Here is a 12,569-nt window from a genome sequence, read left to right as displayed (position 1 = left end):
GTCTTACTCAACCTCATGGATACAGAGCAGAGGCAAAACATAACCTCCTTAAAACTGCATGGCATACTTTGAAATTCACCATGGAGATAAAACTGTTACCTAATGTACATGCAAGGTAAGCAATAATCAGGACCACTTCATATATAAGCAAATAGATCCTATGCTGGTGTGTCTAGTTGCTGCTTTGCTACTGCAACTTTTAAAAGTCTCAAAGGCAGTGAAATTATTGGCTTTGAGTGAATCTGAGAGACAACAAATCATTTTCCCTGCTAACATTTAAAAGAGTTTGCTTCTACTGTTTAATGGAACTACATCTTCATTTGAATCACATGCTTCTTCAGCAATATTACATCAAAAAATATTTACTGTAGGAGGTGAAACATGTTGACCACACCAAATGGTAACAATCCCCCTTTAAATGAAATATAACACACATGGAACATTGGACACAACTTTTATTTGCTAATTAAGTGCCCACTAATGACAGTACTTACAAAATGTCCAGCTTCAGTAAGACTTTAGGTCCTTTTGGAATTCCTTTCCTTTTGGATTGGTTTCAACCTGTAGCAAAACAAGTAGTTTAGGTCAACAGCCACATAACCTGTATTTACTATGTACACTTTTGTTTAATACATTTCCTCTGATTGAAAGCTGGCAGATTTGGCTCAGTGGTGGCAGTCCTGCCTCTGAGCTAGGTTGTGGGCTAAAGCCCTACTCCAGAGATTTCAGCAAACAATCTAAACTGACACTCAGACCAACACACCCTCAGTACTGCACTGACAGAAGTTGCCATATATCAGATGAGATGTTAAGCTGAGGCCCCGTTTACACTTCCATGAGAGGGCACAAGGCCAATGTCATGAGTTAAAGAGCAGAGGAGCTCTCAGAGTCTGGGACAACGCTGGCCCCTCTCAACCAACACAACCTGGAACTGTGTCCTTTTTCTTGTTAGGACCTTGCCCATGCGCAAATGTGGCAACTACTCTTCAAAAGTACTTGGTTAGCCGTGAAGTGCTATCATGAGGACTCAAAAGGCATTACATAAATGCAAGTTCCTTCTGTCAGCTCAATTTGAACTGGCGCCCAGGTAAATTTAGGCACCAGTCAGTACGTCACTCATGCCGATCTAGGTCATGTGTCCTAAACCAGGAGGATGATAGAAAGAGAAAAGATAGAAAGCTTACCCAAAGGAAGTGGGATGTTCAGATTTCTCCAAGATAAGTCACCAACTATTCTGGCAGAAAATAAAATGTTGGATTTTTTTGGGAGAGCAAGCAGACAGAAGTGCGGCCAAAATATGCAAGTGACTTGAAATATGCAAACAAAGGAGGAAAAACAAACCACTGCTTAGCAACAGCAACTGGATCTGACAGTATTGATATATCTGGTAAATCCGGTCAATGGTACAGTAATCTTGTAAAGATGCTGCTCTCAAAGTCATTATCTTGTGTACATCATTTGAGTATCATAAGCTGCCCAATTTCTGGGCAAGAGTTTTGAGCCCCATGGCTCTTGGACAGACATTAAGGACAAATTCATCTCAGGTTTGCACTAAGCGTGGTAGTGGGTGGGTAAAATGACATTTTACCCATCAGTCGCGATGGCAGGTTTTCACACTGCATCGCCCCAAACCCGCCACGTTATTTATGCATTCCAGGGATACATGCCATTTCGATGGCTGGCATGCTCTGATTCGCCTGCCATGCGATCACCTCACCGCTTCATCATGCCAGGCACCACATTTAAAGTGCAGCGGTGCTCAGTGCTTCCAGCCCATGGCTGCAGCAAACAAGACATGGCCCCAAAAGACAAGAAGACTGAAGCCCTCGGGCACATTTTGGACGCTGTGGAGGCCCGCTGTGATGTCCTCTACCCCCGCTCTGGCCACTGGAGGGGCAGCTACATTATCACTCTGGTTTGGAGGGCGATGGCAATGATAATCCGTGCCAATGCTGCACAGAAGAGGTTGGCCATCCAATGCAGATAGAGGATGAATGATCTCATCCGTGCAGCCAGGGTATGGCAACTATCTCATCACTCTAAACTCTCACACTCAATCCCATCACACATTCACTGGCATCTCACTCACTGCCAGCTCAAGGGGCATCACTGCCCATTCTCTCAGACATACCCTCACATGTCCATCTTGCCTCACTCCTCTGGAGACTGCCTCCTCAACCCTCACCATCTTGAGGTCACTTGCACAGATCATCATGTGCCCCTACAAACAACCTGGGTTACCCTCTTTCCCCAGTACAGCCCTCGTCCTTCCCTTGCCTGAGGCCACTTCTCCCCTTTCCCCAGGCAAGCCCTAGAAAAACCATCCACATACGGCTGATCTGGTAGGTAGACACCTGCCGCGAGCTCTCCTAAAAGTGATGTGGTGCTGTCTGTGAAGCCTAGCGCTAATGACTGCGAGTGCTGACCGAAGCAAGGTAGGCAAACAAACCTTGAAGTCCTGAGCAAAGTGCAGCCCGCCAAGTGCACATCATTTATGTGCTGTTGTGAAACACATTGGCGCATTTTCTCACTGACGGGTGGATGGGGGGGGGTGGGGGAACGATTCCGGCAGGCTGGCCTAATAATGATACGCTGATGTATCACAATGAGGTTCCCGACGTCCAATGACGGAGAATGCGGCCCGCCATTGGTGGGCTGAGTGGGCGATCACCAGCTGGCTCCACGGCTATCATGAAAGCGATCGTGCCATATTGCCACCAAACACGTCCAACACCGGCGGGCACAGAAAATCCAGGCCTCAGGCTTGTCCACCGGGCCCACTTTTAGGTGAGCTGTCATCAGCCTCAGAAGGCCAATGTGATGTGCTTGATCAATGCTGCAATGACACTGTTAGCAGATGTAAAAAAAAACCTATACTATCCTATGGAGCCAACAGGAAAAAGAATAGTCATTTGGTAGTACTAAACTTGAGTTGTGCTGAAAAAATAGAGATCTTTTTTTGTCAAAGCTTTTCATCTTGCACTCATGAGGACAATTCAAAAGAAAACCAAATGTAAAGGCAACAACAATTTATACTATATGAAAAGAGAGTGCTGATTGGTTGGCAAGCGGATTCTGATTGGTAGAGACACTGCCATGGAGAAATGCACTAGTTGATGGTAACTGACAGTTAACTACCAAGCATTGTTTGAAATTTAAACCAGGAAGCTTGACTCTGATTTATCAAATCTTTTTTCAATAAGGCAGAGAATCTGCATTGTGATATGTGGCTTTGGAAAGGGGAAAACAAACCTCGTTATCCAATTGTGTTATCATTATGTTTATTGAGCAAATTGATATTTACGTGCTGTCATGCTCGGTTAAAGTATTTTCATTTCCTCAGTGAATCAACTTTTAGATTATCTAGTGATCTCCCAAGCAGTTTAACAGGTCATTCAATCCACTAATTCTTTGTCTATTAGAGGAGTAAATCTTTCCCACTTGGTTTTAAACCTTATTCAAACACTTGATTTTTTTTTTTAACTTTCAATTCTGATGGCTGGTTGCACCCAAAACATTATTTCTTCTCTTACAGATTTTATCAGATGTCCTCTATATTTCCAGCATTTTGATATATTTGCACATAATTATGCAAAAACAGGTGGCAGGTCAGAAGATGGGAGAGAGTATAAAGAGCAGCAAAGAATTACAAAAAGATTAATAAAGAGGGAAAATTAGAGTATGAGAGAAAGCTAGCTAGTAATATAAAGACAGATAGTAAGAGTTTCTATCGATATTTTAATTAGAAAAGTGTTAACAAAATGAGCATTGGTTCTATAGAGAATGCATCTGGGGAATTGATAATGGAGAGTAGGAGGTGGCGGATGAATTTAACAAGCATTTTGCTTCAGTCTTCACTATAGAGGGCACAAGTAACATCCCAGAAACAGCTGTAAATCAGGAAATGGAAGGGAGGGAGGAACTTGGGGAAAATTACAATCACCAGGGAAGTTGTATTTAGCAAATCGTTGGGTCTGTGGGCTGACAAATCTCCAGGTCCGGATGAGCTTCACCCTCAGGTCTTGAAAGAAGTGGCTAGTGAGATAGTGATGCACTGGTTTTAATTTCCAAAATTCCCTAGATTCGGGGAAGGTTCCTTTGGATTGGAAAATAGCAAATATAGCTCCTCTATTCAAAAAGGGAGGGAGGCAGAAAGCAGGAAACTATAGGCCTGTTACTCTAACATCTATCATAGGAAAAATATTAGAAGCTATTATTAAAGATGTTATAGCAGGATGCTTAGATAAATTCAAGGCAATCAGTGAGAAATCACATGGTTTTGTGAAAGGGAAATCATGTTTAACCAATATATTGGAGTTCTTTGAAGGAGTCACATGTGTTGTAGATAAAGAGGAACCAGTGGATGTACTGTATTTCGATTTCCAGAAGGCAATTGATAAAGTGCCACATCAAAGGTTATTGCAGAAAATAAAAGCTCATGGTGTAGGGGGTAACATATTGGCATGGGTGGAAGATTGGCTAGCTAACAGGAAGCAAAGAGTTGGCATAAATGGGTCTTTTTCTGGTTGGCAGGATGTGCCACAGGGATCAGTGCTAGGGCCTCAACTTTTTACAATTTATATAAATGACATGGATGAAAGGTCCGAAGGAATGGTAGCTAAATTTGCTGGCAGCACAAAGATAGGTAGGAAAGTAAAGTAGGGGAAGGAAGGGTAAAACTCCAAGAAGTATGACTAATGGGAAACAAAGCAGCAGGTTAGCATGTTGGGGGGGGGGGTGGATTCAACTTCATGGAAAATTATGAAAAAACTGAAAAGAGAGCCCGGGAGAGGCTATTGAAGTCCCCAAAACACAAAATAGGACAGAGTGTTTGGAAAGGGCTAGGAATCTAACTTCAAGCACATCAGATAAAGGGACAACAATGAGAAAGGGGACGGGAAATACAGCACTGAAGGTGTATCTGAATGCACACAGTATACGAAATAAGGTAAATGAGCTTGTAGCGCAGATTGAAATTGGCAGGTATGATGTGATGGGCATCACGGAGACATGGCTGCAAGGGGATCAGGACTGGGAGCTAAATATCCAAGGATATATATCCTATCAAAAAGATAGGCAAATTGGCAAAGGGGGGGGCGTTGCTTTGTTGGTAAGAAATGAAATTAAATCGATAGCAAGAAATGACGTAGGGTCAGATGATGTAGAATCTGTGTGGGTAAAGTTGAGGAACCGCAAAGGTAAAAAAAACCATAATGGGAGTTAGTAACAGGCCTCCGAACAGTAGTCAGGATGTCGGTCACAAGATACACCAGAAGATAGAAAAGGTGTGTAAGAAAGGCAAGGTTACAGTGATCATGGGGGATTTCAATATGTAGGTAGACTGGGAAAATCAGGTTGGTAATGGATCCCAAGAAAAGGAATTTGTGGAATGTCTACAGGATGGCTTTTTGGAGCAGCTTGTGGTGGAGCCCACTAGGGAACAGGCAATTCTAGATTTAGTGATGTGTAATGAGGCAGGTTTGATAAGGGAGCTGAAGGTGAAGGAACCCCTAGGAGGAAGTGACCATAATGTGATAGAATTTACCCTGCAATTTGTGAGGAAAAAGCTGGAATCAGATGTAACGGTATTACATTTGAATAAAGGCAACTACAGAGGCGTGAGGGAGGAGCTGGCCAAAATTGACTGGGAGATGAGCCTAGCAGGAAAGACAGTGGAACAGCAATGGCAGGAGTTTCTGGGAGTAATTTGGGAGACATAGCAAAAATTCATCCCTAGGAAGAAGAAGCATACTAAAGGGAGGACGAGGCAACCATGGCTGACACGGGAAATCAGGGTCAGCATAAAAGCTAAAGAGAAAGCATACAATGTGGCAAAGAGCAGTGGGAAACCAAGGGATTGGGAAGCCTACAAAGACCAACAGAGGACAACTAAAAAAGAAATAAGGAGGGAGAAGATTAAATATGAGGGTAAATTAGCCAGTAATATAAAAGAAGATTGCAAGAGTTTTTTTAGATATATAAAAGGGTAAGAGAGAGGCAAAAGTGGACATTGGGCCGTTGGAAAATGACGTTGGAATAGTAGTAGCGGGGAACAAAGAAATGGCAGAGGAACTGAATAGGTACTTTGCATCAGTCTTCACAATGGAAAACATGAGTAACATCCCCAAAGCTCAAGAGAATCGGGGGACAGAGGTGAATATGGTGGCCATTACCAAGGAGAAGGTGCTAGGAAAACTGAAAGGTCTGAAAGTGGATAAATCACCTGGGCCAGATGGAAGGTAAATTGTGAAGAGGACGTAAGGAGGCTACAAAGTGGCATAGATAGGTTAAGAGAGCGGGCAAAGATCTGGAAAATGGAGTATAGTGTGGGCAAATGTGAAATCATTCATTTTGGCAAGAAGAATAAAAAAGCTTAGTATCTAAATGGTGAGAGATTGCAGAGGTCTGAGATTCAGAGGGATCTGGGTGTCCTCCTGCATGAATCACAAAAGGTTAGTATGCAGGTACAGCAGGTAATTAGGAAGGCTAACATAATGTTATTTATTGTGAGGGGAGTTGATTACAAAAGTAGGGTGGTTATGTTTCAGTGTACATGGCATTGTTGAGACCACATCCGGAGTATTGTGTACAATACTGGTCTCCTATTGAAAGAAAGACGTAAATGCATTAGAAGCAGTTCAGAGAAGATTTACTAGAATAATACAAGGAATGGACAGGTTGTCTTATGAGGGAAGGCTGGACAAGTTAGGCTTGTATCCACTGTAATTTAGAAGGCTAAGAGGCAACTTAAATGAAACCTTTAAGATCCTGAGGGGTCTTGACAGGGTGGATGTGGAAAGGATCCTCTTGTGGTGAAATATAGAACTAGGGGGTCACTGTTTAAAAAGGAGTCGTCGCTCATTTAAGACAGAGATGAGGAGAAATTGTTTCTCTTAGAGAGTTGAGAGTTTTTGGAACTCTCTTCCTCAAAAAGCAGTGGAAGCAGGGTCTTTCAATATTTTTAAGCAAACCTAAATAGATTCTTGGTTAACGGGTGGGCACCAATATATTGCGCAACTTTGATGCAAATTTTGCTTACCCATAAACTGCGCACAAACAGACTCTGCCAGAGAGTAAAAAAATAAAATACAGAAAGAATTAAACTTACATTTGTGGGTGAATATCTATCCTGACCAATGGGAAATCATTTTCAGCTTCAGCACCAGTGGAAGCACAGATTGTGCACAATAAAGCTTCCACTGCCACAATATCAAGCATTCCTGGTGTAGGTCTGCTCACCAATCATCCTTATTACTGATTTGAGGCCAACAACGTATACGAGACTTTAGCCATTTCATGTTGCAGATCCATAGCCACTAGACTCCCTCTGAACCGCACAGACAGTGAGACAAAAGAAGCTTTCCTCAATCCAGACTGGATTTCAATCCCATACGAGGTGGAGAGATAAAATAACTTATCCTATAACTGAAATTGAATATTAGTGGAAAGAGGGGAGCTCTACTTTTTAATCAAAATTCTCATTTTCTTTGCTCTTTCAGTGTGAAACATAACATTTCCTGAAGAGGGCTCTCACCACGAAGGTGGGGCGTGAGCAGCCTTAAGCAAAGAAACCAAGTTACAGACTGCCTTTGCAACAAGCAAGATACAGACTGATTGTCTCAACATAATATGCAAAAAATTAAAAAGGTTTTTTTTATCAGCGCATTTCCTACGACACAGAAGAATCCAAAAGTAGTCATTGCTCAGGGACAGAACATACCCAATCCACAATATTGACAGGCTTCTAACTGTTACCACAGTGCCTCGAGGGGAGGCAATGGCATAGTGGCATTGTCACTGGACTAGTAATCCAGAGACCCAGGGTAATGCTCGGGGAACCCGGGTTCAAAACTGAATTCAATAAAAATCTGGAATTAAAAATCTAATGTTGACCATGAAACCACTGTCGATTGTTGTAAAAACCCACCTGGTTCACTAATGTCCTTTAGGGAAGCAAATCTGCCATCCTTACCTGATCTGACCTACATGTGACTCCAGACCCACAGCAATGTGGTTGACCCCTACATGCCCTCTGAAATGGCCTAGCAAGCCACTCAGTTGTTTCAAAACGCTACAAAGACTCAAAAAGGAATGAAACTGGATGGGCCAACCGGCATTGACCTAGGCACCAGAAAAGGCAATGGCAATCACAGCCCTATCGACTCTGCAAAGTCCTCCTTACTAACATCTGAGGCCTAGTGCCAAAATTGGGGGAGCTGTCTCACAGACTAGCCAAGCAACGGCCTGAAAGTCATCCTCATGGAATCATTCCCTGACAGACAATGTCCCAGATTCCACCATCACCAACCCTGGGTATTCCCTGTCCCACCAGGACAGACCCAGCAGAGGTGGCGGCACAGTGGTATACATTCGGGAGGGGGTTGCCCTGTGAGTCCATGAAGTCTCATGGCATTGGGTCAAACATGGGCAAGGAAACCTCCTGCTGATTACCATGTACCTCCCTCCCTCAGCTGATGACTCAGTGCTCCTCCACATTGAACATCACTTGGAGGAAGCACTGAAGATGGCAAGAGTGCAGAGTGTGCTCTGGGTGGGGACTTCAATGTCCATCACCAAGAGAGGCTCGGTAGCACCACTACTGACCAAGCTAAATTTCTGATCACAGAATCACAGAGTGCAGAAAGGCCCTTCAGCCCATCGAGTCTGCACCGACACTTGAGAAACACCTGACCTACCTATCTAATCCCATTTACCAGCACTTGGCCCACAGCCTTGAATGTTATGACATGCCAAAGATAGGTATGATTCACTCCACGTGATATCAAGAAACGGCTGAAGGCACTGGATACTGCAAAGGCTATGGGCCCTGACAATATTCTGGCAATAATACCGAAGGCTTGTGCTCCAGAAACTGCCAAGCCCCTAGCCAAGCTGGTCCAGTATAACTACAACACTGGCACCTACCCAGCTATGTGGAAAATTGCCCAGGTATGTCCTGTACACAAAAGCAGGACAAATCCAACCCGGCCAATTACCACCCCATCAGTTTACTCTCGATCATCAATAAAGTAATGGAAGGGGTCATCAACAATGCTATCATGTGTCCCTTGATTAGCAATAACCTGCTCACTGACGCCCAGTTTGGGTTACCCCAGGGCCACTTAGTTCCTGACCTCATTACAGCCTTGGCTCAAACATGGACAAAAGAGCTGAACTCCTGAGGGGCGGTGAGAGTGACTACCCTTGACATCAAGGCAGCATTTGACAGTGTGGCATCAAGGAGCCCTAGCAAAATTGAAGTCAATGGGAATCAGGATGAAAATTCTCTGCTGGTTAGAGTCATACCTAGCATAAAGGATAGTGGTTGTGGTTTTTGGAGGTCAGTCATTTCAGCTCCAGGACATCACTGCAGGATTTCCTCTGGGTAGTGTCCAAAGGCCAACCATCTTCAACTACTTCATCAAAGACCTTCCTTCCATCATAACGTCATATGTGGGGATGTACGCTGATGAATGCACAATGTTCAGCACCATTCAGATACTGAAGCAGTCCATGTCAAAATGCAGCAAGACCTGGACAATATCCAAGCTTGGGCTGACAAACGGCAACTAACATTCGCGCCATAAAAGTGTCAAGCAATAACCATCTCCAACAAGAGAGAATCCAAGTATCACCCCTCGATGTTCAACGCATTGCCATCACTGAATCCCCCCACTAGCAACATCCTGGGGGTTACCATTGACCAGAAGCTGAATTTGACTAGCCATATAAATACTGTGGCTACAAAAGCAGGTTAGAGGCTAGGAATCGTGCAATGGGTAACTCACTTCCTGACTCCCCAAAGCCTGTCCACCACCTACAAGCCACAAGTCAGGAGGATGATGGAATACTCCCCGCTTGCCTGGATGAGTGCAGCTCTTACAACACTGAAGAAGCTGGACATTGTCCAGGACAAAGCAGTACGCTTGATTGGCACCACATCCACAAACATTGACTCCCTCCACTCACGCACAGTAGCAGCAGAATGTACCATCTAGAAGAGGCACTGCAGAAACTCACCAAGGTTCCTTTAACAACACCTTCCAAACCCATGACCAATACCACTCAGAAGGACAAGGGTAGCAGATAGGTGGGAACACCATTGCCTGAAGGTTCCCTTCCAAGTAACTCACCATCCTGACTTGGAAATATATCGCCGTTCCTTCTCTGTCGCTAGGTCAAAATCCTGGAACTCCCTAGCAGCACAGTGGGTGTACCAACACCACATGGACTGCAGCAGTTCAAGGAGGCAGCTCACAACCACCTTCTCCAGAGCAACTAGGGATGGGCAATAAATGCTGGCCCAGCCAGCGAGGCCCACATCCCATGAATGAATAAAAAACACAAAGCCATGTTTCCAATCTCCTGGTTGGATAGCAATTAGTCACCAAAAGAACAGACAAAGTTTACATTCAGCAAATGGACTTTATAGCCAGAGGGAAACATTTGGTGGCTGATGCAACATGTTCCACATAATATAATCCAGTTGCTCTTATTAGTGTACAAGTTCAGACTTATGAGCCATATCTAATACAGATGTTTTTTGACATTCGTCCACAACCCAATGTTGCAATTATAGTCATTGCAAAAAGCTGCTGGAGCGCCAGTGGATTATGCAAATTTGAAAATGCATGGTGGTGAATCATAGAGTGTGCCACAGAGCATCAGGGAGCCAGTCTGCTGTCACATCTAGCACTCCCTCCAAACAACTTCCCGTTATAATAAAAGCAAAATACTGCAGATGCTGGAGATCTGAAAGTAAAACACAAAAGTGTTGGAAAAACTCTGCAGGTCTGGCAGCAGCTGTGGAGATGGAGAAACAGAGTTAATGCTTCGAGTCCAAGAGGGCTCTTCTTTAGAACTCTAAAGAGAAGTCATCTTGGATTTGAAAAGTTAGCTCCGTTACGGTTTAGGCTTTGTCCCAACACCACCCTGTTTACAGCCAAAAAAAAAACGACTTTCCACAAGCAAAGATTCTACTACAAACTGAAATCTGCATCTCTATGCATGCTGCAAGTGGGTTAGTATGTTACAGAGCCAGTTACATCTTAATGATAGTAAACTGTACCAGAGGTCGCATGGGATACCTGACACATTCTCGATTTCACCCCTAAAAGGTGGGGAGGGCCACACAGTTGAACTGTTGCATCTAGACTGAAACTACTAGATTTTTTTTTACCACCAGTACACACTAGCAGGAAGGAACACCAAGTTAGTGATGACATAAATGCTTAAGTAAACAAATGGAATCAGCCCACAATGGAATATGATTGCATAAATTTTACATTAAGTCTCCGCCTCTTCAACGTACAAAAGATGTGCTGTCCTCAAATTAATTTCAATCTTGTTGATAAGATCACATCCTGTTTGGTTTTCTTAGAAGTAGAATTTTTTAAAAAATTATCAGTAAATCCAATTTCTTTTCCCCTGTGGCATTGCAAATAGCCTCACTTGTCTTGATGTAATCATTAAGTTTCAAAGCTTTGCAACATAATGCAATCATTTAAAAGCTGAAGATCTAGCTTGCACACTGATCTACCCACATCCTAATTTGCAGGATGCATATACTTAGCTTTTTATATAAAATCAAGGCAAATACAAGCACTTACTTCAATATGCAATGTTAGGCATCAGTTTATAATGGCTCAGCTGCCTATTGCCAGGCACATTCATGGAGAGCGAGGATTTATGCAGATCACCATCATGATCCAGTAACTATGTGCTTCAATTTAACTGGTTGCCTTTTTGGCACTTTGATCTCTGTTTTGCTTTTTAAATTGCTAATTTTCTAAATTATAAATAGAAACATTAAGTTGACAGCAAGTCACAGGCTGCAATCTGTCCTGCATGTATGCAGAAGCAGAATTTTTACCCCAGCATCTATTAATGGAGACAAGCTTACAAGACAAGATATCCTCAATTATCAATCCAACTATCCAACCTTAAACATGTCCAATTTATAACTTTCAAATGCAGGACTGCACATATCAACTGCTTTAAAAGATGTTCAAATGAGAACAAATTCACCTCTTTGTCCTTTTGTCTATGACATCTTTTGGTTATCTCCACCTATCACTGGCCCTCTATCCAGCTCTACCTGTCCCCCCCCACCACCCCCTTAAACCAGCTTATGTTTCACCTCTTTTCTATTTTTCCTTAGTTCTGTTGAAGAGTCAAACGGACTCGAAACATTAACTGTGTTCCTCTCCGCAGATGCTGTCAGACCTGCTGAGTCTTTCCAGGTATTTTTGTTTTTGTTTCAAATTTTATTTAGGTTTGGTTTGTCCTTCAGAAAAAAATGCAAGAGCCAGCTAAGTATCTGAGTGGAACATCATAGGAACAGACAGCACAGGATTACAAGGTAATTACAGAAGAAAGACTTTTGGTCCATTTTAATCCATCCATCCAGCACCCCACATTAAACCCCTCCAATCTGACACCATGAAGAACCATCTCCATTTATTAATACTAGAATTACCTTTTAGTCATTTGACCCTTTTTCTCCTTCTTCAGCAGTTTAATTTACCGTCTTTCAAATCAACATTTTACCTATCATCTTACAAAGTGAC

General features: G+C 43.1%; 1 protein-coding gene across 8 annotated transcripts in view; it reads right to left on the bottom strand.

Moving 5' to 3' along the window:
* Positions 1 to 12,569, bottom strand: part of acsl4a (acyl-CoA synthetase long chain family member 4a) — a 91,876-nt gene that overhangs the window by 39,777 nt on the left and 39,530 nt on the right. For all 8 annotated transcript variants that reach the window (XM_041195047.1, XM_041195051.1, XM_041195054.1 and 5 more), the window contains one exon: positions 495 to 561. The gene's annotated coding sequence lies outside the window, so the exon portion shown is untranslated. The remainder of the gene's footprint in view (positions 1 to 494; positions 562 to 12,569) is intronic.

The sequence above is a fragment of the Carcharodon carcharias genome, chromosome 9 (genome assembly GCF_017639515.1).
Source record: "Carcharodon carcharias isolate sCarCar2 chromosome 9, sCarCar2.pri, whole genome shotgun sequence".
Lineage (NCBI taxonomy): Eukaryota > Metazoa > Chordata > Chondrichthyes > Lamniformes > Lamnidae > Carcharodon > Carcharodon carcharias.
The sequence above is the reverse complement of the archived record's forward strand: the minus strand, read 5'-3'. Positions and strand labels throughout refer to the sequence as shown.